At 46.5% G+C, this 23,966-nt stretch overlaps 1 pseudogene; it reads left to right on the forward strand.

Annotated features, from left to right (window-relative positions):
- The first annotated feature begins 500 nt into the window (after window positions 1-500).
- LOC109675400 (general transcription factor II-I-like) lies at window positions 501-5,129 on the forward strand (annotated as a pseudogene).
- The last annotated feature ends 18,837 nt before the right edge of the window (window positions 5,130-23,966 follow it).

Genomic DNA, 23,966 nt, shown 5'->3' on the forward strand with positions numbered 1-23,966 from the left:
ACGTGACCTTGAGTTCAAATTCCAGTACCATCAAAAAAGCAAGAAAGAAAAGTGTTAGCCTGAACAAGGCACAGGGTTTATTCAGGAAGCAGTCCTGCAGAGGAGGTCCCCAGCAAGAAAGCTGGAGCCCACCACGACTTATAGACTGGGGACAGACACAGGAGGTTGATGGAGAAGTTCAGGAAGGTCACTAGGCAGGATAGTCCCCAATGTCCCTGACTTTCCCAGCATATTGGCTTAAGGACAGACCATTTTTCCAGGCCAGGTGGGGAGTTTCTGGTAAATGACTAATAGTGGGTGTTTAATTTTCTTTAGGGATGGTTGGAGAGTGTCCAGTAAGTCACCTTCAAGAGGATGGGAGTCCAGTTCTAACATGGCTGCCCTTTTGTTCATCCTAACAAAAAGGATTTTCAAAAAGATCTGATGAAAAAATGCTGTGTTGAGAAGAAAAGGCTCTATAAATACAGAAAACGAAACTATGACCCAGGCAAATCCAATGACTGAACACTGTAGAAAGTGAAACACTCAGAAAAACAGTTGAGGGCTATTTCTGCTTTGCTCTGGAAAGATTCAGGTAAATCCACAGCAGTCCCTGTTCTGTTGGAGAAGATGCTACCAGACTGGTCCTCTGTGGTGACACAGGGGCTTCCAGAGGAAGCTGCCTTTAAACACTCTGAACATTACGACCCTGCAACCCTGAAATGGATCTGGGAGAACAAAGCAGGGATAGATACCATTTATCATCATGAGAACTTTCCAAAGCCAAAGAAACACCTAGGTGGTCCTGTGATGCTAACAGATGCTGGAAGTCACATGCTGTCTCCAGGTCGTGGAGTGAAGATCGAACCCATCGAAGATTCCGGCATTTCCCTGGAAATGGCAGGTGTGACGGTAAAGAAAAAACAGATCCTGACTACTGTCCACACGACCTAGAGCAGACCCTCCTGAGACCGACGAGGTAGATGAAAAGCGCCCATTCCCCAGTCTTTGCAAGGACGCCATCATTCCCCAGAAGACAATGCAGGAACAGAAATGGAATTTCTGGCAGAACATTCTACTCAACATGTCCCTTCAGAAACAAATGAGGGACCCGAAGTTGGGGTGGCTAACTGGAGATGGGGATTATTCCCTGCCTACCTAGGCTACACAGCCCCCAGGTGCTGCAGGTGAGGGGTTCAACATTGAAAACTGGAGTGTGTGAATTACTGGTCTCTGTAAGCAAGCTCAAGAGTTGTTAGAGAGAAAATCTTCTCTAAAAGTCAAAGGTCCAGCTGGTGAAGTGGCTCAAGTGATAGAGTACCTGCCTAGCAAGTGTGAGGCCCTGAGTTCAAACTCTAGTACTGCCTCCCGCAAAAAAGGGGGAGGTGGATTATTAAAAGTTCTGGGACAAATCCCATACCTGCCTTCCTGGGATCGTGTTGGTCCCTATGTAGAAGGGCCTGCGGAAGGAATTCCATTTAGAAGGCCACCTGCCTGTGGAATTCCTCACCTCAAGAGGCATTGCCTGCAATGGAAAGGATTCCTTTGTGATTAAGAAGCATGAACTTCTGCCAGGTGTGGTGGCTCATTCCTGTAATCCTAGCCACTTCACTCAGGAAGCCTAGATCAGGAGGATCGCAATTCAAAACCAGCCCAGGGCAAAGAGAGAGAGAGAGAAAGAGAGGGAGGGAGGGAGGGAGAGTTTTCCTTCAGGCCTGGAATGCCAAAATCCAAGGCCTAAAACAGAAAGTTGAAACTTTTTCAATGAAAAGTGCAGTCAAGCCCTTGGCCTGAATCAAACCGTGAAAGCACCATTTGCATTACTTGAATCTTGCCCAGAAGACTTTTCTATAGAAGGTTTACCTGGAGGGGAGCTATTCTGAAGACCATCTGGAGGCTGGAGAAGAAAATGTGAAACAAGGCCAAGATAAAGTTCGTCATTAAGAAGAAGGTTGAGCCCATGGTCAAGGAGAGAAATTTCTCCAAGAGCTGCCCCAGGAAAATTACCTCATTACCCAACAGTAGGACTACTGCACCCAGAGTCAGGTGACGATTTCGGATGATAATGAAAGACTGTCACCAGCTGAAAAAGCAGGCAGCTAAGAAAAGAAGTAAATGACCTCTTCAGTCAGAAATTGGGTATGGGTTTCCCTGTGAACATCCCTACAGGACAATCACAATCAACCTGGGCTGCCTGCTGGTCGATGGCACGTTTCCTGGGTGTCATTCAAACCGCCCCCCCCAACACCTAGAAATTAGCAGTTCTCCCGAGTCTACCAAGTTCACAGTCATTCCAGGACTTACGATTAATATAACCAGTGGGTTGATCAGAGTGAGTCAGAAGGTCCTGTGACACAAGAATCAACTGAGCCAAGCCAGTTTCAGCAAAAGACGATTTCTTTCTTTTTGACTTGTCATACATTAATAATGTGAGGCATTTCATTGTGATAATTCCACTCGTGTGTACAGTGTACTCTGAACAAGTTCACCCCTCCGTTATATTCCCATCCCTCTCCCTGTCTTTCTGCGGATGTATCCAGTGAGCTTCGAACCTCTTCACCACTCAGTATCTTTTCCTTCCCTCACTCCTCCTCCTGCTGATCCCCCCCAGACATCCCCCCTATGCATTCGTGTCCCTTTTTATCATCATCATCCTCTTAGTCTACGTTCCACAAACGAGCAAGAACATGTGGCATGTGGCCTTTTGAATTTGGCTTATCTCAGCATGATGGTCTCCAGTTCCACCCATTTTCCTGCAAATGATCTAATTTCCGTTTTCTTTATGGCTGAGTAATATTCCATGGTGTGTGTGTATATATACAATTTTCTTTTCTTTATCCGTTCATCGGATACCTCCGCTGATTCCACAGTTTGGCTGTGGTGAACAGATCTGCAATAAACATGGATTTCAGGGCTCACTCTTATATATTGATTTACACTTCTCTGCATACATGCCCAAGAGTGGTATGGCGGGGTCATAAGGTAGATCTAGTTTGGGTTTTTTGAGGAACCTCCATGTTGATTTCCATAGTGGTTGCACTAGTTCACATTCCCAAAAACAGTGAGTGCTCCCCCCCACCCCTACCCCACATCCAGTACTTGTTACTGTTTTTTCTTCTTTTATTACCATATTATTGTTGTGCTGGGGGTACACGGTGACATTTACAAAGGTTCTTACCATGTATTTCAGTTAAATTCACCCCCTCCATTATTCTCCTTTACCCCCTCCCCCCAGCCCTAGAACAGTTTCAACAGGTCTCATTTTTCCATTGTCATACATGAGAACATAACATTTCTGCCATATTCACCCTCATACACCCTTTCCTTATGTCCTCCCTCCTTCTACTGGCACCAACCCCTCAGACAGGACCTGTTTTACCTTTTGTCCTCCCTCTTCGAAAAAAAAAAAAAAAGACATTTTTGTTTGTGACATTTTCGTGTATATATGGTTCATCTCATCCATTTTTTCTCCTTTCTACCTTTGTCCCCTTCCTATGGTGATTTGGACAGGTTTAACAGCTCTGTAGTCATTCTTGCCTTGGTATTTATCTCTGCATACGTTGTCCTTAAGTCAGTGTAACCCTCCTGCACTGTTGCTTATTTTCTTGAGGATTGACAATCTGCCTAGAGTGAAATGGAATCTCAGTGATGTTTTGATTTGCATTTCCTTTATGGCTAAGCATGGAGGACACTTCTTCACATGAATTTATTAACCATTTGTATTTCTTTTTCTAAGAATTGTCTACTCAACTCATTTTCCATTTATTAATTGGATTATTTGTTCAACTGTTTAATTTTTTCAAGCTCTTTGTATATTCTGGATATTAGCCCTTATCTGTTGAATCCATCTTCACCTATTCTGTGGGTTCTGTCTCTCTCTCTCTCTCTCTCTTAGTGGTACTGAGGATTGAACCTAGGGCCTCATGCTTTGAGCTATACCCCCAGCCCTTGATTCTGGTAACTATTTCTTTTGATTTGCAAAATCTTTCCAATTTGATCATTCATCAATTCATGCTCTCATTTCCTGGTCAACTGGAATCCTATTCAGAAAATAATTACCTGTGTCTGTATCTCCCAGAGTTTTTACTAGTGTTACCTGTAGTAGCGTCAGTGTATTGGGTCTTACATTAAAATTTTTGACCCATTTAGAGTTGGTTTTTGTACAGGTGAGAGACAGGGGTCTAGTTTTAATCTTCTGCAGGTAGATAGCCAGTTTTCCCAGCACCATTTGTTGAATAGGCTGTCTTTTCTCCAGCGTGTGTCTTTTGGGTCCTTTGTCAAAGATCAGATGCCTGTAGTTGCATGGTTTTATTTCTGGATCTTCCATTATGTTCCATTGTTTTGTTTTGGTTTTGGTTTTGGTTGTTTTTGTTCTTGTTTCTTTTTGTTTTGTTTGTCTTGTTTTTGGCAGTACTGGGTTTGAACTCGGGCCTCTCACTTGCTAGTCAGGAGCTCTACCACTTGGGCCACTCCACCAGCCCTTTTTTGTATTGAGTATTTCTCAGATAGGGTCTCTCAAACTATTTACTTGGTGCTGGCTTCGAACTGCTGTCCTCCTGAACTCTGTCTTCTGAGTAGCTAGGATTACAGGCGTGAGCCACCGGCGCCCGGCTTTGTGTCTGTTTCTGCACTGGTACCATGCTGTTTTTGTCACTATGGCTCTGTACTATAATTTGAAATCTGCTATTCTGATGCATTGTTCTTTTTGCTCAGGATTTGATATTCAGGGTCTTTTATTCTTCCGTATCAATTTATTTTCTTCCATATCAATTTTAGGACTGATTTTTCTATTTCTGTGAAGAATGACATTGAGATTTTGATGGGAATTGCATTGAATCTGCAGATTGCTTTCAGTAGTACAGCAATTTTCACAATATTGGTAAACATAGGCCTTTCCACCTTCTGGGGTCTTCTTTGATTTCTTTCTTCATGGTTTTATAGTTTTTATTGCACGGGTCATTCCCCTCTTTAGTTAAGTTTATCCCTGGGATTGTTTTCCTGATCTCTTTCTCAAGCTGTTCATTGTTGGTATCTAGAAAAGCTGCTAGGTTTTGCATGCTGGTTTTATGTCCTGTTATACCAGCAACAGAAAAAAACACAGAGAAGAATGGAAACTCTCAAATCAAGCAGGACCAGATCCCACTTGGTAGGGGTCTTCCCTCCTGGCCTTAATGTCTCAGAGGTTGAGCAGAACTTCTCAGACCTTGTCTGTCTCATGCTGTACAAGATACTATATAAAAGAAATACTGACTGGGCACAGTAGCACATGCCTGTAATCTTACCTACTTTTGGTAACTATTTCTTTCAATTTGCAAAATCTTTCCAATTTGAGGCAAAAATCAGGAGGATCAAGTTCAAAGCCAATCTGGGCAAATAGTTCATGAGCCCCTATCTCAAAAAAGCCATGACAAAAAAAGGACTAGTTGAATGGCTCAAGGTGTAGGCTCTGAATTCAAACTCCAGGAAAGAAAGAAGAAAGGAAGGAAGGGAGGGAGGGAGGGAGGTAGGGAGGGAGGAAGGAAGGAAGGAAAGAAGGAAGGAAGGAAGGGAGAAAGAAATACTGTCTGGGCGCCCATGGCTCTTGCTTGCAGTCCTAGCTACTCAGGAGTCAGTGATCAAGAGGATTGAGGTTTGAGGAGAACTTGGACAAAAAAAAAAAAAATGGAGACCCTATCTCAAAAACACCCAGCACTAAAAGGGATTGGCAGAGTGATTCAAGTGGTAGAGCACCTGCCTAGCAAGCATGAGGACCTGAGTTCAAACCCCACTACTGCCCAAAAAAGAGAAGGAATTTCTTTTTGTGTGGTTTTGTTTTGTTTTCAGTACTGGGGTTTGAACTCAAGTCTTCATACTTCTTAGGCAGGCTCTCTACCACTTAAGCCATACCTCCAACCATCTTTGCTCTGGTTATTTTCAAGATAGGGTCTGGCTTTTTGCCTGGAAAAGCCTGAACTGTGATCACCCTATTTTAAGCCTCCTGCCATGGCTGGGATGACAGTATGCCTACTATGCCCAGCTTTTTTCTACTGAGATGGAGTCTTACAATCTTTTTTGCTCAGGCTGGCTCCCCATCTCAGCCTCTCAGGTAGCTAGGATTACAAGTGTAAGCCACCAGCATCCAGCCAGAAATATCGTCTATACAAACCTTTTTTTTCTACTTTTGGATAGAAATGTCTACTTTTTCAGCAGTCTGTGAATTAACATATACAGCGACTGCAGATTTAGAATGACTGATTTACTCTGGAATGTGTTATAAGGAATTTGCAGTAATGCGTGGATAATGACAGGGAAAGTGACAGGGATGAATGTCATCAGATTTTGTATGTATCTGGCAGAGCCTTCAGCTGTGCTGTGTTTTCCAATCGAGTGAAGATACCCTCCTACCAGAACATCTCGGCTCCTGCAGGAAGAGAATTCCTGGGCTCATCAGTTTAATTATTTTTCTATTTGCAAAATCACTAAATGATCCTTTTTTTCATAGCTTTCCTTGATGACTGAACAGTGAGTAATTGTGCATTGACTGAACTTTTTTTCCTAAGCTATCTGTCATGGTTTATGTCTTTTCATAATTAAAAGAAAACCATCTAGACTGGGTACAGCTCATGCCTGTAATCTACCAACTCAGGAGGCAGAGATCAGGAGGATCACGGTTTGCCAGCCCCGGCAGATAGTTCTAGAGGCCCTATCTCAAAAAAAATCCTTCACAAAAAAATGCAGGGGGCGGGAGGGGCTGGCAGAGCAAATCCAGGTGTAGGCCCTGAGTAAAAAGGACTGGAGGTGTGGCTCAAGTAGAGCCAGGCAGAGCACCTGCCTGACAAGTATGAGGCCCTGGGTTCAAACCCCAGTCCCACCAGAAAAAAAAAATTGTTTTAAAATAGGGGAAACTAGCACCAGTGTCTCACGCCTGTAATCCTAACTACTCAGGAAGCAGAGATCAGGAGGATGGCAGTTCAAAGCCAGCCTTGGCAAATAGTTATGAGACCCTATCTCAAAAACACACATCACAAAAAAAGGGCTAGCAGAGTGGTCAAGTGGTAGAGCACCTGCCTCCCAACCATGAAGCCCTGAGTTCAAACCCCAATACCGCCAAAACAGTAAGTAACTAAAAAGATGAAGAAAATGCAAATCAAAACTACATTGAGAGTCTGTCTTACCCCAGTCACAATGGCTATCATCAAGGAAACAAACAATAAATGCTGGCCAGGATGTGAAGGAAAAAGGAACCTTATACACACTGTTGGTGGGAATGTAAATTAGTTCAGCCACTATGGAAATCAGCCTGGAGGTTCCTTAAAAAACTAAAGCTAGAACTACCATCTGATCCTGCTATACCACTCCTGGGTATATCTGAAGAGTGCAAGTCAGTATACAAGTATATATGTCAGTACACAACAGAGGCACCGGCACACCTGCACAGCCGTGTTGACAGCAGCACTATTCAGAATCAGCCTAGGTGTCCATCAAATGATGGATGGATAAAGAAAATGTGGTGGATGTATACATACGGAGTATTACTCAGCCATGAAGAAGGATGTAATTATATCATTTGCAGGAAAATGGACGGAACTGGAAATTATCAGGTTAAGCAAAATAATCCAAGCTTAGAAAGACAAATGTCACAGAATTCTCTCATGTGGAATCTAGACCTAAAATATGTATAATTCACATATACGTATATATGTACGTGTAAAATGTTAAGTGTGGGGCTGTTGGGGAACAAGCAGGAGGCGGGAAGGAGAGGTGACGGGGTGAACACCATGGGGCAAGTGGTATCCATGCCTGCGGCAGCGTTAATGAAGCCCACTGAAACCTTTAAAGCGGGAGAAGGGGGCAGGGGTGAGACAGGGTAATAGAGGGGGTGAATTTGCCCAAAGTCCAGCACACATCTTATGGAGCTGCCACAATAGAATGCCTTTATACAAGTAATACCAACTAACATTTTTTAATCGGCCAAGAACCTGGAAACGCTTTAAAGAGTTTTACGTTACTACTGTCAAATTCATGCAGGCGGAGAACCACGCTGCACTCCTGACCGCCGGGTGGCGCCAGTGCGCTGTGACGTCATCTGGGACAAGCCATCATTTTGTCTGTGTACAACCAAGACTCCAGAGGACAGAAACCTGCAGGCTCCTCTCAGGGGATCAAAAAGGGGGACACTACAATCAAGGAAAGGGAAGAAGAGGGGAAAGCTGGTTTACAGTACCTATCTCTTTACAGAAGACCTGTTTAGAAAACACATCTGATAAGGCAGGTGCACAGCTCAAGCCTGTAACCCTAACTACTCTAGAGATTGGAGACCAGGTGTTAGGACCCAGAATCCTATTCCCCCGAGAGACAGAGAGCCAGGCGTGAATGCAATCAACAAAGCAGAGTTTATTGGGCTGGCTAGCCAGGGTCGACCTCCCACACGGACACGCAGGACCGGTTAGGAAAACACGACCCTGAGCCTCTTTAGGGGAAATCTTATATAGACTGCGGTGGCGTGCATATTTTCGTTATCAACATTGGGCAAGCAGGCAGAGCACATCTTGCGCGTACCTCACATCTTACACGTACCTCCTGCTCACATTCCTCACATTCTACATGCCCTAACCGCGCCCTGCCGCATTGCTTATCTTATCTACACGGGGTGTTTGGTACTGGTTTCTCCAACAAGGGGGTTGGGGCCCGCTGAGACCTCATATTCCTTTCATTCCCCCCTTTCTTATGGCCTAAATTGAGGAATCATCCTCAAGAGGATGAAGAGCCTGATATTGTTGGCGGAGGACCAGAAGTTGGATAGTCTTAATTCGACTTTTGACAAAAGTCATAAGTCGGTTTAGAATCCAGGGTCCTATGGTAACAAGTAATAGGATGATTATTATTGGCCCTGCCAGTGCAGATAAAAGGGTAGCCAACCATGGGGACTGGTTAAACCAAGACTCGAACCAGCTTTCCCCTGCCTCTTTTTCTCGTTTTCTTTGTTTTAGGCTCTTTCGGAGTTTAGACATGGAGTCACGAACAACTCCGGTATGGTCAGCGTAAAAACAACATTCTTCCCCTAGAGCAACGCATAGTCCCCCTTTTTGGAGGAACAACAAGTCCAGACCTCGTCGGTTTTGAAGTACTACCTCAGACAGAGAAGTGAGGGATTTTTTTAGGTGGCTAATGGAGGTTTTTATTCTCTCTATATCTTTGTCTATGGCTGCGCGCAGCGAAGACATCCCTTTATGTTGAGTAGCCAGGGAGGCTATGTCGGTCCCTGCCCCAGCCACCCCTAGGCTAAGTAGGGTAGCAATGGTTAGTGTAGAAATAGGCTTTCTCTTCTTTCTCTCACCTGTTTTTATATTCCAGTATGAATATAGACTTTTTTCCGAATGATAGAGGATGCGGGGCAGCACAACCACTATGACACAGAATTCTTTAGAGCTGTTAAACACCTTAGTTGATAGGCACGGGGTGAGTCCAGACCGCGAGCATAGCCACCACCCATTGTCCTTTGGAATTACCCATTTAATAGCATTTTCCCAGGTAGAACTGGCGTTAATAACAGTACATAAGTCCCGTCTGTTCTTTGGCACTTTTCCTAAGCAGGTTCCTTGGCCGCTTACCTGCTGTATGGTCAGACCTCTCTTACGGTCTCCCCAGGAACATTGAGTAGGGTTTTCCTCAGATGAGGTATCGTGAGTGGTGTTTAGCCCTATTGCCTCATAGAATGGGGGCCTCACATCATAACATAACCAACAGGAGTTAGTCATGTTAGGGTTGGTGTGGTTTAACGTCAGGAATGCAGCATCCACTAGGTCCCAGAGGGGGTCTTTAGATCCGGTCATGAGACTGGGTCTCACCAAGGGAGGGCTGGTTTCTGATAGTCTTGGAGTTGTCACATTAGCCCGAGCTACGGTTGAGGGAAGGTGGTGAGTTGTGGAAGGTTGGGGAGATGGCTTTACATTGGGCGGCCTAAGTACCTTATTAGGGCCTACTGCTGTGGACGGTGGCCCTATGGGCTCAATCTTTAATCTGACCACTATGGTCGAGCCAGCATGTCCACCATATTTATAAAACACAAGTCCCCATACCTTACCTTGTATCCACCCAGGGGTGTCCTTCTTGCCAGTTTCAGTGAAAGTGACCTTGATTCCATGGGCTGGCATTTATGGGTGGGTATTGGAATTCTGTGCCCCCTTAATATCCCATTTACAAAGGCAAATTTGACTAGGTCTGATTTTGATATCCCCCATTTCCATTCACTATCATTGGATGTGACACATGCCCATGACCTACAGAAGGAGTATTGTATCCCCCCACATTCCTGGTTCTTTTTGTGGCCGGGGCAGGCATAAAACCCATAACGTCGGGCTGACTCCGGGGCAGTAGACTTGTAGGCAGGATTGATGTCTCTGAAGCAGAACTGAAGCTCCGGCCACCAAGTTCCTATGGGGGCAGTGCGAGTAGTCTCGTTGAGGGTGGTATGAGTCTCCCCATCGGTGAGTATCCAGGTTTGCTTATAGGGCTGGTGAGGGTTGGTTTCTGCGAGGCTCCCGCTCTGGGCATTGAGCAAGATCAGAGCGATCAGCCACCCCATCCGTGGCTGCTCCTGAAGACTCTGAATGTTTCCGGGGCCACAAAAGCTTTAGCTTTAATGGGTTGTCTGGGTGCCGCCGTACAGTCCACTCCTTGACCCCTTCTTGTTTTTGATGATTGGCTCGACACACGCGGGAGTGGTGGATCCAAGGTCCGATGCCATCAACCTTGAGGGCGGTAGGGGTAGTAAACAGTACAACATAAGGTCCTTTTCATCTAGGCTCTAGGGTTTTGGACTGATGCCTTTTAACCCATACCATGTCACCCGGGACTATGCCATGTTTTGGAGCCGGGACCCTCTCAACAGCGTGGTATGCTTGAATTAAGGGCCAAATCCGTTGTTGCACCTTAGCTAGAGCCTGTAACATGGTCAAGTAATTTGGGGCCAGATCACCTAGTCCCGGGCTTAAGGTCCTCTGAATGATGGGGGGTGGAGCCCCATACAGGATCTCAAAGGGGGTTAGCCCATGGACATAAGGGGAGTTCCGGACTCGGAAGATGGCCAAGGGAAGGAGCATCACCCAATCACCGCCAGTCTCCAGGGCCAATTTGGCTAAGGTCTCCTTTAGTGTCCTATTCATCCTTTTTAACTTGTCCTGAGCTCTGGGGGTTATATTCACAATGTAGCTTCCAATTGGCCCCCATAGTCTGGGCTAGTCCCTGCAGGACTTTACTAACAAAAGCCGGACCGTTATCTGACCCAATTGCCTCGGGCACCCCATATCTGGGTATGATTTCCTCTAGCAAAGCCTTTGCCACTACCTGACTCATCTCCTTCTTTGTAGGAAAAGCCTCCACCCAGCCTGAAAAGGTATCTATAAATACCAGCAAATATTTGTACCCAAACTTTCCCGGTTTTACCTCAGTAAAATCCACTTCCCAACTTCTTCCTGTAGCCCTCCCCCGTTCCCGAGTACCTGTATGGTGCCCCTCCCTTCGTCCTGGTTTTATGATTGTGCAGCTGGCACAATCTTCCACAATTTGGCGGACTGCTATGGTCTGGTTCGGAAATCAGAGCTGCGCAGATGTCAACAAGTCTAGTAATTTTCTCCGCCCCAAATGGGTGGACTTATGTAAGTTAGCCAACAGGAATCGTCCGAGTTTTTCAGGCAGAATTAACTTGCCTTTCAAGTCGCTTTTTCATCCGTCTTCCCCTTCTCTAAAGGGGGAGTGGGTTCTCATCCAAGTGAAATCCTCTGTGGAGTATTCTGGTCGGGGGGGTAGCGGAGGGAGCTCTGGGACCGGCACGTCTATCGCCGCAACCGTGGAAGGTTGCCCTGTCTCCATGGGAGGACTCACCATTGCTACTCTCTTTGCTTTTTGATCTGCTCTGTTGTTACCGACAGCTTCCGGCGTCTTGGCAGACTGGTGGCCTGGGACATACATCACTGCCACTGCCTTCGGTTTTTCTACTGCCATTAATAGACGCTGGACTTCGGCTAGGTTCTTTAGATGTTTTCCTTCTGCTGTGCGGAATCCTCTTTCGCGATAGATGGCCCCGTGGACATGGATGGTACCGAAAGCATAGCGGCTATCGGTGTAGATATTGACTCGCTTTCCTTTTGCCCTCTCCAGGGCCTCTGCCAAGGCAATTAATTCCACTTTTTGGGCTGATGTTCCGGGTGGGAGGGCGCTGCTCCATACCGTATTTCCTTCTTGGTCGACTACAGCTGCCCCTGCCCTTCGGGCTCCATCTTGGAAAAAACTGCTTCCATCCGTGTACCAGTTTAATTTGCAGCCGGACAGGGGGGTATCCTTTAGGTCAGCCCATATCTGTGTAACTTCGGAGAGGAATTCTTTGCAGTTATGGACAGGTGTCTGCAGTTCCGGGTTAGGCAACAAGGTGGCAGGGTTCAGGATTACGGGATCTGTGAATGTGATCCGAGGGGAATCCAACAAGAGCCCCTGGTAGTGGGTGAGCCTGGCATTCGTCATCCATTTCCCAGGGGGTTGTTTAAGGATTCCCTCCACCGGGTGAGGGGCCGTGACCCAGAGGGCCTGTCCAAAGGTTAGTTTATCGGCTTCTCTTACCAGCACGGCAATGGCCGCTATGATGCGGAGGCAGGGGGGCCATCCTGCCGCTACTGCGTCTAATTTCTTGGAAAAAATATGCCACTGGTCTCTTCCAGGGACCTAGCTGTTGGGTCAAGACTCCTTTGGCTACCCCCTTTTTCTCATCTACAAACAGAGTGAATCGTCTTGTAGGATCTGGCAAGGCTAAGGCAGGGGCCTGCAAAAGAGCGTCTTTTAGCTGATCAAAGGCCTGTTGTTTTCTCTCTCCCCAACTCCAATCTGGAGCTTCTTTGGTGGCCTCATATAGGGGTCTGGCTATTTCCGCAAATCCTGGAATCCAGAGTCTACAGAACCCCGCGGAGCCCAGGAATTCTCTCACCCCCCTAGTGGATGTCGGGGATGGGATAGCCAGAATAGTCTGTTTTATGGCATCAGTCAGCCATCTTGCCCCATCTGCAATCCGATAACCCAAATATGTCACTGACCTTTTACAGATGTGAGTTTTCTTGGCACTTGCCTGATACCCCAGCTCACCTAATTCCGTTAGCAGGTGTTCAGTAGCCTTGATGCACTCCTCTCGGGTTTCTGCCGCTAACAGTAAGTCATCAACATACTGTAATAGAGTGACTCGTGGGTGGCTCCGGCGAAAAGGTTTCAGGTCCTGGCTCAGGGCCTCATTAAACAGGGTGGGAGAGTTTTTAAATCCTTGCGGCAGTCTGGTCCAAGTGAGCTGTCCGGATTGGCCCCCATCTTTTTGCCATTCGAAAGCAAATAGCGGCTGACTAATTTCTGACAATGGAATGCTGAAGAAAGCATCTTTCAAATCAAGGGTTGTATACCATACTTGCGAGGGGGGTAGGTGGCTGAGCAAGGTATAGGGATTTGGAACGGTGGGATGAATGTCCTCCGTCCGCTCGTTTACCTTTCATAGGTCTTGCACAGGCCTATAGTCCCCGCTTCCCGGCTTTCGGACGGGGAGCAGAGGAGTATTCCAGGCAGACTGACAAGGCCGTAGTACTCCTTCCTTTATTAGCCTGTGGATATGAGGGGCTATGCCTCTTCGGGCCTCCTTAGGCATAGGATACTGTTTCACCCGAATGGGGAGAGCAGAAGCCTTTAATTGTATAACTACAGGCGGGAGGTGTTTGGCGAGGCCGGTTCCCGCAGTCTCTGCCCAGGCCGTGGGAAATCTTTTTACCCAATGAGTCATGTCCCCTCCTGGTTCCTGTTGACTCTCAAACAGACGATGCTCGTCAGCCAATGATAGGGACAAGACATGAATCGGGCTCCCTTCTCGATCAGTCACAATTATTCCATCTGGTTTAAAATGGATATGGGCCCCTATTTTGGTGAGTAGGTCCCGTCCGAGCAGGGGAGCAGGGCTCTCAGGGACGACCAAGAAGGAGTGTGTGACCTGGTGTTTTCCTAAGTTCACCTTTCTTTTGGTAGTCCATGTACATAACTGCGTACCAGTGGCCCCCTGAACACTTGTTCGTGCCTTGTTTAAAGGTCCATGTGCCTTGTTTAAAACCGAATATTGGGCGCCGGTATCCACCATGAACCCCATCGGCTTCCCCTCCACATGTATTGTTACCCAGGACTCGGGGAGGGGGTCTGAGCCCCGTCTCCTTCAGTCTTCTTCTCCGGCTAGGAGGACTCTGGCCTGCTCTACTGCTCGTTTCCTTTTCCTGTTTTCCCCCGGTCTCCTTTCAAACCCTCTTCTTCCCTTTAACTTAGGACATTCTCTCTTCCAATGCCCCGTTTCCTTACAGTAAAAACAGTGTTCCTTATCCGGGGTCCTGGCGTGGCCCCCTCCCCTGGGTTGGTCCCGGACACCCGCTAGGAAAATACGAGCCATTTCTCTTTGTTGCTTTCGGTTTTCCTTAGCCTGGAACTTCCGGTCCTCCTTTTTCAATTTCTCCTGGGCCTCCCTGTCTTTTTTTCTCCGTCTTTCCTCCCTTTTTTGTGGAGTTTCCCTAGTGGTAAAGACTTTTTCCGCTACCTGTAGCATTTCCCTTATAGTCATCTCCCCTAAGTTTTTCTGTTTATTGAGTTTTCTCCTAATGTCTGGAGCTGCCTGATTAATGAATGAGAGTACCACAGCAGACCGGTGGAGGTCCACCTCAGGGTCAATAGGGGTGTACTGACGGTATGCCTCATAGAGGCGCTCTAAGAAACCGGCCGGGCTTTCGTTTTCCCTTTGAACGACTGCTTTCACTTTTGCAAAATTGGTGGGCCTTCTAGCGGCCGCTCGGAGACCGGCCATAAGAGTCTGGCGGTAGATCCGAAGACGCTCCCTACCTTCTGCGGTCCCGAAATCCCAATCAGGGTGGTGTAGGGGAAAAGCTTCATCTATGGCCGGTTGGAGGGTTGTGGGTCTCCCATTATCCCCCAAGACGTTCTTTCTCGCTTCGTTGAGGATGCGCTCTCGTTCCTCCGTCGTAAAAAGAATATTGAGCAGCTGATGACAGTCATCCCAAGTGGGACGGTGTGTATGCATGACGGACTCCAAGAGATCTATGAGACACTTGGGGTCTTCAGAAAAGGGCGGGTTCTGCGTCCTCCAGTTATATAGATCACTGGAGGAGAAGGGCCAGTACTGAAACTGTTGCCCTCCTCCCGGTCCCCCTTGGCCCACCATCCGGACTGGAAGTGTAGGGACAGTTTCCTCCCCCTGTGTTGATGAGGAGGGCCCGACTTCCCCTTCCCTTTCCCGGACCCCTCGGGGACGAAGTCTTCGACCCATTCCTCCTCCTGCTGCCAGTCCTGTTGAGGAGGATGAGGAAATTTCCTCCTCCGGGGCACTGGCTTGGCCAGGGGGAGTCACGTATGGAGGCGGCCAATCTTCCTCTGCCCCTGCGAGGGATGGGTAAAGGGGGGAACTCTCTGGTAAGACCGGAGATGGTGAAGGAGATGCCCTAATTTGAGGACCGGTCAAGGTGGGAAGAGGAAGTTTTTCCTCCTTCTTTATGACCAAGGCGGGTGTGACTGGGGTTTTAGCCCCGGGGGCCGAACTGGAGGGGTGGGTCAGAAAAACTGTTAACCAAGGGGGAGGGTTCCTCACCAGATCCTCCCAAACCAAAATGCAAGGAACTTGGTCTGGATGGCCTCGATTGTCTGGCTGAAAAATGACTGCTTTAACCTTAGTGATCAGGTCTAGGGAGAGGGAACCTTGAATGGGCCACCCGACTCCAAAGGTGGGCCACTCTGCAGAACAAAAGGTGTCGAACTTACCTTTCTTGATGACCAGACCCACATTTAAGGCCCTTTCTTTAACTTCTGAAAAGTGAGAAAGGATCAGAGACTTTGGGGTTGTTTGTCCCTGTCCCATTGTGGAAGGAGACTCAAACACCAAGAGAGATAGAACAAAAAGGGTAAAGGCAACAATAATTCCACACACACACAACACTCTCCAGCACTCGCTCGGACCGGTCCTTCTCTCACACTGGTGCGCACCCCATTCAACCTCCTCACCGTCCAACTGGGATATCAGGCCGAAAGGCGTCCACTTGACGGGTGGTCGGTCGACTAGCTCAATTAGTTCTTCACCTGGCGCCAGGGTTCCTAAAATGCTCGAGCCCAAATGAGAGGAAAGCCTCTCCCAATAGGACCCTGTGGTCCTCCTTGCGAGATTCCCAGAATGAATCTCCCTGGGGATTGGCCGAATCCCCGCCGCGGCCCAAATGGAACACTCAAGTTCCTCCAAATGAGGGTCTGGGATCCCCTCCCAACGCCTAGGACTTGGGATCGCCCCTGCTTTCTCGCAGGCAGGTTCTGTCTCTCGAGAAAATGAAATCTCGGTGGGACCTCCAAATGTTAGGACCCGGAATCCTATTCCCCCCCGAGAGACAGAGAGCCAGGCGTGAATGCAATCAACAAAGCAGAGTTTATTGGGCTGGCTAGCCAGGGTCGAGCTCCCACACGGACACGCAGGACCGGTTAGGAAAACACGACCCTGAGCCTCTTTAGGGGAAATCTTATATAGACCGCGGTGGCGTGCATATTTTCGTTATCAACATTGGGCAAGCAGGCAGAGCACATCTTGTGCGTACCTCACATCTTGCACGTACCTCACATCTTGCACGTACCTCCTGCTCACATTCCTCACATTCTATATGCCCTAACCGCGCCCTGCCGCATTGCTTATCTTATCTACACGGGGTGTTTGGTACTGGTTTCTCCAACAAGGGGGTTGGGGCCCACTGAGACCTCCTATTCCTTTCACAGGAGGAGTGGGAGGATCATGGTTGGAGGCCAGTCCCAGACCAAATCAAACAAAAAAATTTGCAAGACCCCATCTCATAGTTGATACATTGTGAGAACGTCTGAAGTGCCACAATGTGCCCCACACCCAGCACAACAATAAAGGAAAAAAAAAAAAGACTCCATCCCAACTGATGGCTGGGGACAGTGGCCCGTGCCTGTCATCCCAGCTATACAGGGAAGCACAAACTGGAGGTTCCTGGTCCGGGCTCCTCAGGCATAATGTGAGACCCTATCTCAAAAATAACCAATGCAAAAAGTGCTGGATGCCAGGCGCTGGTGGCTCACACCTGTAATCCTAGCTACTCAGGAGCAGAGATCAGGAGGATCATGGTTCAAAGCCAGCCAGGGGAAATAGTTCACGAGACCGTATCTCAAAAAACCCATCACAAGAAAAGGACTGGTGGAGTGGCTCAAGGTGTAAGCCCTGAGTTCAAACCCCAGAACCACAAGAAAAAAAAAAAAAAGAAGAGATCAGGAGGATAACAGTTCAAAGTCAGCCAGGGCAAATAGTTTGAGAGACCTTACCTCAAAAAAAATCACAAAAATGGGCTGGTGGAGTGGCTTAAGCAGTAAGAGCACCTGTCTAGCAAGTCCTGAGTTCAAACTCCAGTGCTGCCAAAAAAAAAAATCTGGGAGGAAAAAAAAAACACTCAAATCCACAATATTTAGCATGCAATCAAAAATTACCATAAATGCACAAAAGCAAGAAACAACCACCAATACAAGGGGGAAATTATTAAACTCCATTCCATATGTTCTAAAGATTTAAGCAAAACATGAGCAGATGGGGAAATCCAAAACCAAACTTAAAGATGGAAAAAAATGTCTGAAATAAAACACACATTGGATAAGATTAGGAGCAGATGGTTATGTGGGGGAGATGAAAGTAGAAGTGAATCCATAAATCATTCCAAGATTTTTTGGGGGTTGGGGGCACTTGAGTCTCACTGGCCCTGAACTTAATGTGAAGTCCAGGTTGCCCTTAAAATCAAGATTCTCCTGCCTCAACCTCCCAAGTGCTGGAATTACAGAGGTATGCTACCTCTCTTCCAAGACTCAGGAAGCCCCAGCAGGAAGACGACTGCACAAAAAAGCAAGTCATAACCAAATTACTTAAAAGTAGGGATTGAAACTGGAGTTTTTGGATCCAAGACCCAAATTACTGGGCTTCCACATGTCAGGTCCAGCCACTTGCCTCGATGTACCAAATAAAGAGACAGTAATGGTGAAGGACAGAAAAAAGAGATTTATTACACAGCCCAGGACTCACCAATCAGAAGAGGCAAAGTAAGCATTCAGCCCTTCTTCAACCATCTTCCAGGTACAGACGTGATCTTTGCCTTTAAATACAAAAAGAATTGGGGCAGGGGGCAATCAGGATGTGTAGCTCAATAGTCCCAGTCACAGCTGTGTTCCAGTGGGTCATTATCTCAGTCCTTGTTCTTGGAGGGTTCAAAAGTTGTTATCACTATCATCAATTGAGGGGAGTGATCTGGTTCCCAAGACACAGTGACGCCTGCTCCAGGGTGCAGCCTCATCATCGTAGGTAATTGTCCTCCTTTGGAGGGTGGTCTGTCCTGCAAGTTTCCACCATTCCTTGCAGCAAAGTTTCAGTCCCTTGTCACGAAGATGGAGACAGGGGTACCAAGCTTTTCTCTTGTTTTTATTAATTTGTGGGCCCAAGTAAGGAGTCAATGCTTTTCAGCAAAGCAGTTTAGACATCTCTTAGAGGATCAGTGAAAATCTTAAAAGCAGCCGGAGGAAAAAAGACAGCTTTTGCATACTGAGAAACAGAAATACGGTCAACAGTTCACTTCATGTTAAAATCTATGTGATTAAGAAGCCAGTAGAGAGACATCTTTTTTTTTTTCACTTCTTAAAATAATTTTTTTCCACTCATTAACAGCAGTGGCATCTACTTTTGAAACAAAAGGAATGGTTATATATGGAACTTTATTTTTTTTTTTTCATTTTTCTTTTATTATTCATATGTGCTATATGGAACTTTAATATACCGAAAGAAACGTCACTCTATGGACAGCTATAATCAGAGAAAAATCACTCAAATATGAAAGCAACATAAAGTTTTTCAAACATACAACAGTGCAAGGACTACATTGACTACCAGTCTGAACTACGAGAAAGGTGAAGAAAGTCCTAAGGAAACTTCAGAGTTAAAAATATGAAAGAACACTTTAATGGTAGGTGTATGCTGGGCACCAGCAGTCACGCCTGTAACCCTAGCTACTCAGGAGGCAAAAATCAGGAGAATCGCGGTTTGAAGCCAGCCCAAGCAAATAGTTCCTGAGAACCTATCTCGAAAATACCCAACACATAAAAGGGCTGGCAGATAACACCAAAAAATAAGATAAGTGTATGGGTGTATGTCACCTATGAGGGAACATCTATTTTGTTGTGGCAGTGGCAGTGCTGTGGATGGAACCCATGGCTTGCACATGCTAGGCAAGTTCTCTACCCCTGAGCTACATCTGCAGTCCCCAGAAAGCACTTTAAATCTAAAGATTCAAGCCGAGCATGTTGGTACACTCCTATAATCATCCCAGCACCGGGAGAAGGACCTTGGGTTCCAGGCCAACCTGGGCTATATAATGAGACTCTGTCTCAAACAAAAATAAAAGCCAGGCATGCTGGCTGGATCGTGGTTCAAGGTCAGCCCAGTCAAAAAACGAGCAAAAAAGGTCTGGGGGAGGTGTGGCTTGAGTGGCAAAACACCTGCATAGCAAGCACAAGGCCCTGAGTTCAAACCCCAGTATTGCAAAAAAAGATGCAGAAAACAAAAAAGTGACCTGCTTGGCACTTACAGAACATGACACCCAATAAATCAATAGATGACACATTATTTTCAAATTCAAATGGAAATTTGACAAGACAGACCATCCTGTTCTTCCATTCAAGTTTCCATAAATTGGAAAGGATTTTACACAAAGATGTTCTCCAACAACCATGGAGTTAAACTAGTAATCAATAACATAGATCCTTGGAAAAATCTCAAAGACTCATTTTCAGAGCAAAATCTAAATGAGTTCCAAGAGAAAACCTTGGAGACCTTGGCGCTGACAGAAATTTCTTAAATGTTTCATATAGAGCACAAATTATTTATTTAGGCGATACTGGGGTTTGAACTTGAGGCCTCACACTTGTTAGACAGGTGCTATACCACTTGAGCCACTCAACCAGCCCTTTGTAAGTGTTGGGTTTTTCGAGATAGGGTCTCCTAAACTATTTTTGGGCTATTATTTGGCTGGCTTCAAACCTCGATCCTCGTGATCTCTGCATCCTGAGTAGCTAGGATTACAGGTGTACCACCAGTGCCTGGCTCAAAGTATTTTTTAATTCAACTTTATCCATATACATTTTGCATTGCTAAAAGAAAGGTCTCCAGTAAAACATTACGTGCAGCATTTTAAGTCAGAGTGCCCAGCACGAAGTAAACGTGGGTTGTCAGAGATGCGCCCACTGTCCAGTATGCCAGAAAACCACACCCTCCCCTGTTACCACCATCTTCAGCGGCAGTGGAGAGTGGAGTCCTCCTTCCAGGCTACTTCCCTATTCACTACAGTGCGGGGAGAGACTGTCAGCAAAGTTTCTATTGCACTCAATCCCCAGTGTGTCTGCAGCAAAGACATTGCAGTGTACAGTTACACGTCCTCGTCCTCGGCTAGGCCACTGGGTGCCAGAAATCCAGTGTCACACGGATTTCCACTTCCCCTGCCTGGAACTGGCTCAGTCCTGCCAGGGCACCAGATCAGAGTCCCAGTTTAAATAAATGGTTGACAAGACCAGCCATTGGTACAAAGAGCTAGGCCTACAAATCACAAGCCAAAATTCTTTCAGGAAAATTCAAAAGAATCAAGGATTGTTACTGAAGCCAAACTATTTCTTGTATGAGAAAAGCTCAAGAGCATGAGTTGAGAGCTCTACTGGCTAAAATGGATTACCTTTTTTTATTTTTTCATTTTTTTGTGGTGGTGCTGGATGGGGATTGAACCCAGGACCTTGACCATGCCAGGCAAGCTTACTGCCACATGAGCCATGCCCCCAGTCCAGACACCTCTATAACTCAAGGAAAGAAAATGCAGATGAGATGGAAGAGGAAGGGCATGAGAGGGGAGAGAGAGGAAGAATGTAAAGTTTTCAAAAATATCTTTATGCTACTGATGTTGCAAATGAGACATCTGGCAGAGGCAGCACTGGTCAACATCTGGATGTTCAGATTGTGAGAAAAAAGAAAGGAGCACCAGGCTGTGACAGGCCAGGAAACTAGGGTCCCTCCCAGGATCAAGACCCAAGGAGGAAGAGCCTTCCAACCATACCTGACAGAGCCTACACAAGGTCTAGAGAAAGTGCATCGTTTGGGTCTGAAATGTTCCCCAAAGCTCCTGTGTGGAAGGCTTGGGTCCCAGTTCAGAGGAAAGACTTTGGAGAAGTGATTGGATCATGAGGGCTCTGACCTCGTAATGGATTAATCCATTTATGGATTCCTAACTTAATGAGCTGTTGGGAGGAGGCAGAGCATAGGTTGGGAAAAGTAGGTCATTGGGGGTGTGGCCTTGAACAGTCAATGACTTCTCTCCCCCTCTGCTGCCACCATGAAGTAAGTAGCTTGCTCCGCTGTAACTATTAAAAGTGATTTCACATCTTGATAAGTGCCAAGTCAACCACAAGCACAGTCAAGAAATAAGAGAAGAGAAAGTTCAGGTGAGGACAGCACAGGAGCTATTTGCAAAGCAATGATCTCTCCAAACAGAGAGTGTGAGAATTTTTGACTGGGGAGTCTACACATTTTCATGTAGGAAACCACTTTAGGGGTGGGACCATTCCCAAGAACATGCCTGAGCATGTTCAAGAAGGAACTAATGTCATAGTTCAAGAAGAAAAGATGGCGGATGTGTTTTGAGGCAGGATTGGCTCAGGGTCTTGGAGCACTTGTGTCAATGCTTGAAAGGGCAGCTAGGAACACTTGAGCATGCTCAATGCCATCATAAAACTAGTGAGCATGCTCAGTTCTGTCCCAAGAGTTTGAGCTGAAACAAAAAGAAAGGACACTTTGAAGGTGCATTCATGTACGAGTTTCCCCCATTGGTGGCTGTCATGTTTAGCCAAGTGGCCAGGGACTGAAATCTTGGGTACTGTGAGCCAAAATAAACCTTTTCTCTTTTCAGTTGATTTTCTCAGGGGTTTGGTCACAGCAATGAAAGCTGACTAAGTGTGGTGTGGAGAACAGCAGCATGGGGCTTTCTTCCCATTCAACATGTACCTCATCCCCTTGTCAGACTTCAAATGCTTTAGAGAATCTTAAAGGAAACGCTCATAAGAAGAGGACTCTCTGGTCCTTCCCCCTGTTCTTAGAAAGGAAGAAATTGACTAGGAATCATCCCTGGATCAGCCCATCCTCCCCAACCTCCACTGGCCATGAGACACCAAGCACTGCCCACACAGCCTGGGAACAGAAGGGAGCCACACTGAACCTAGGACCATAGAACAGGAGCCTTTCTCTCTGCTGTGACCTGAGTTCTTTGAAGAAGCTGCACCTTTGAAGAAGCAGATCCTGCAGACTGCTTGACCTTGGCTCCACGATTGTGGGGACAGAGACCGTTGTAGCTCTATTGGCTATCTTTAGCCCCTTCCCCCTTTTCTGTGGAACAGGGGTTTGAACTCAGGGCTTCTCTTTCACAAAACAGGTGCTCCAAGCTTGAGCCACACCTCCAGTCCATTTTGCTCTGCTTATTTTGGAGATGGGGGTCTTGAGAACTATTTGCTTGCGCTGGCCTCACATCGCCATCCTCCCAAGTAAGGGCTGCAGGCATGAGCCCCCTGCTATTTTTTAGCCCCTTCGAATATCAAACTCTCTGACCTAACATCCTCTTGACATTTCCATAAAACTCATGGAATATATCATTAAGCTTGACACAACTGTAATCTCCACTAATCCTAAAATGAAGAAGTTGATAAAGATAACTTATAAATCCTGTCCGTTTCCCTGAGTTGCTGTATCCTGCCTACCTGACGGCCTCACCTGTGTATTTCATAAACATATTGACATGACTTTCTTTTCAGTGACAATAAAACTTCATATAACCTTTTCCATGATGGAAACATGGAACATGGTAACTTGAGTCTGTGTTCCTGGGTCATTCATGGTCGCTCATATTTGTCTCAGAAGGATTTTTTCGAGATAGGGTCTCACAAACCATTTGCCTGGCCTGGCTTCGAACCACGATTCTCCTGATCTTTGCCTCCCGAGTAGCTAGGATTACAGGCATGAACCACTGGCACCCGACTGTGTTGAGTATTTTCAAGCTAAGATCTCTCCAACTATTTCCCCAGGCTCGCTTCAAACCATGATGTTCCTTGTCTCTGCCTCCCAAGTAGCTAGAATTACAGGTGTGACCCACTGGCACCCACCTAAACTATTTTTTTATTTCCATATAGTAGTGTTGGTTTGGAGGGTTTTTTGACAGTACTGGTATTTGAACTCAGGGTCTCATGATTGCTAGTCAAGCATTCTAGCACTTGCTACTCTGCCAGTCCATAGAGTTGGTATTTTTGAAACAAACAGAAGTCCCATACCTCACAGAAGGTGGGAAGAAGTTAGACATTATTAGAGCACTGTTACATATTGCTAAAGACTGATAAGCCCTTATTTTAAGCACCCTTCTGAAAGGTTTATTTTTTTTTTCTTTGCCTGTATTGGGGTTTGAGCCTCGAGCTTGCTAGGCAGGTGCTCTACCACTTGAGCCATGGCCCATGGCCCAAGTAATCATTTTTGCTTTGGTATTTTTCAGAAAGGCACACTCTTGAGTTTTGGCCTGGGGCTAGCCTCTGCTCTCCATCCTCCTGCCTATGGTCTTCCCACGTAACTGGATCATGGACACACACCACCACACCCGGCTTATATATTGAGATGGAATCTCACTAACATTTTGCTGGAGCTTGCCTTGAACCCCATCAGACTTCAGAGATTTCCTGATCTCTGCTTCCCTGGAAGCCCCAGTAATGAGACTGGCCTATATTTTTCCTTCAAATATGCTAAGATATTGGGGGCTGGGAAGACTTAACTCCCTCGTTGACAGCTGCTAGACCCTTCTCCAAGGCCCAGGTTGCCTTGAGCAAATCAACTCATA

This window comes from Castor canadensis, chromosome 15 (genome assembly GCF_047511655.1).
Source record: "Castor canadensis chromosome 15, mCasCan1.hap1v2, whole genome shotgun sequence".
NCBI lineage: Eukaryota > Metazoa > Chordata > Mammalia > Rodentia > Castoridae > Castor > Castor canadensis.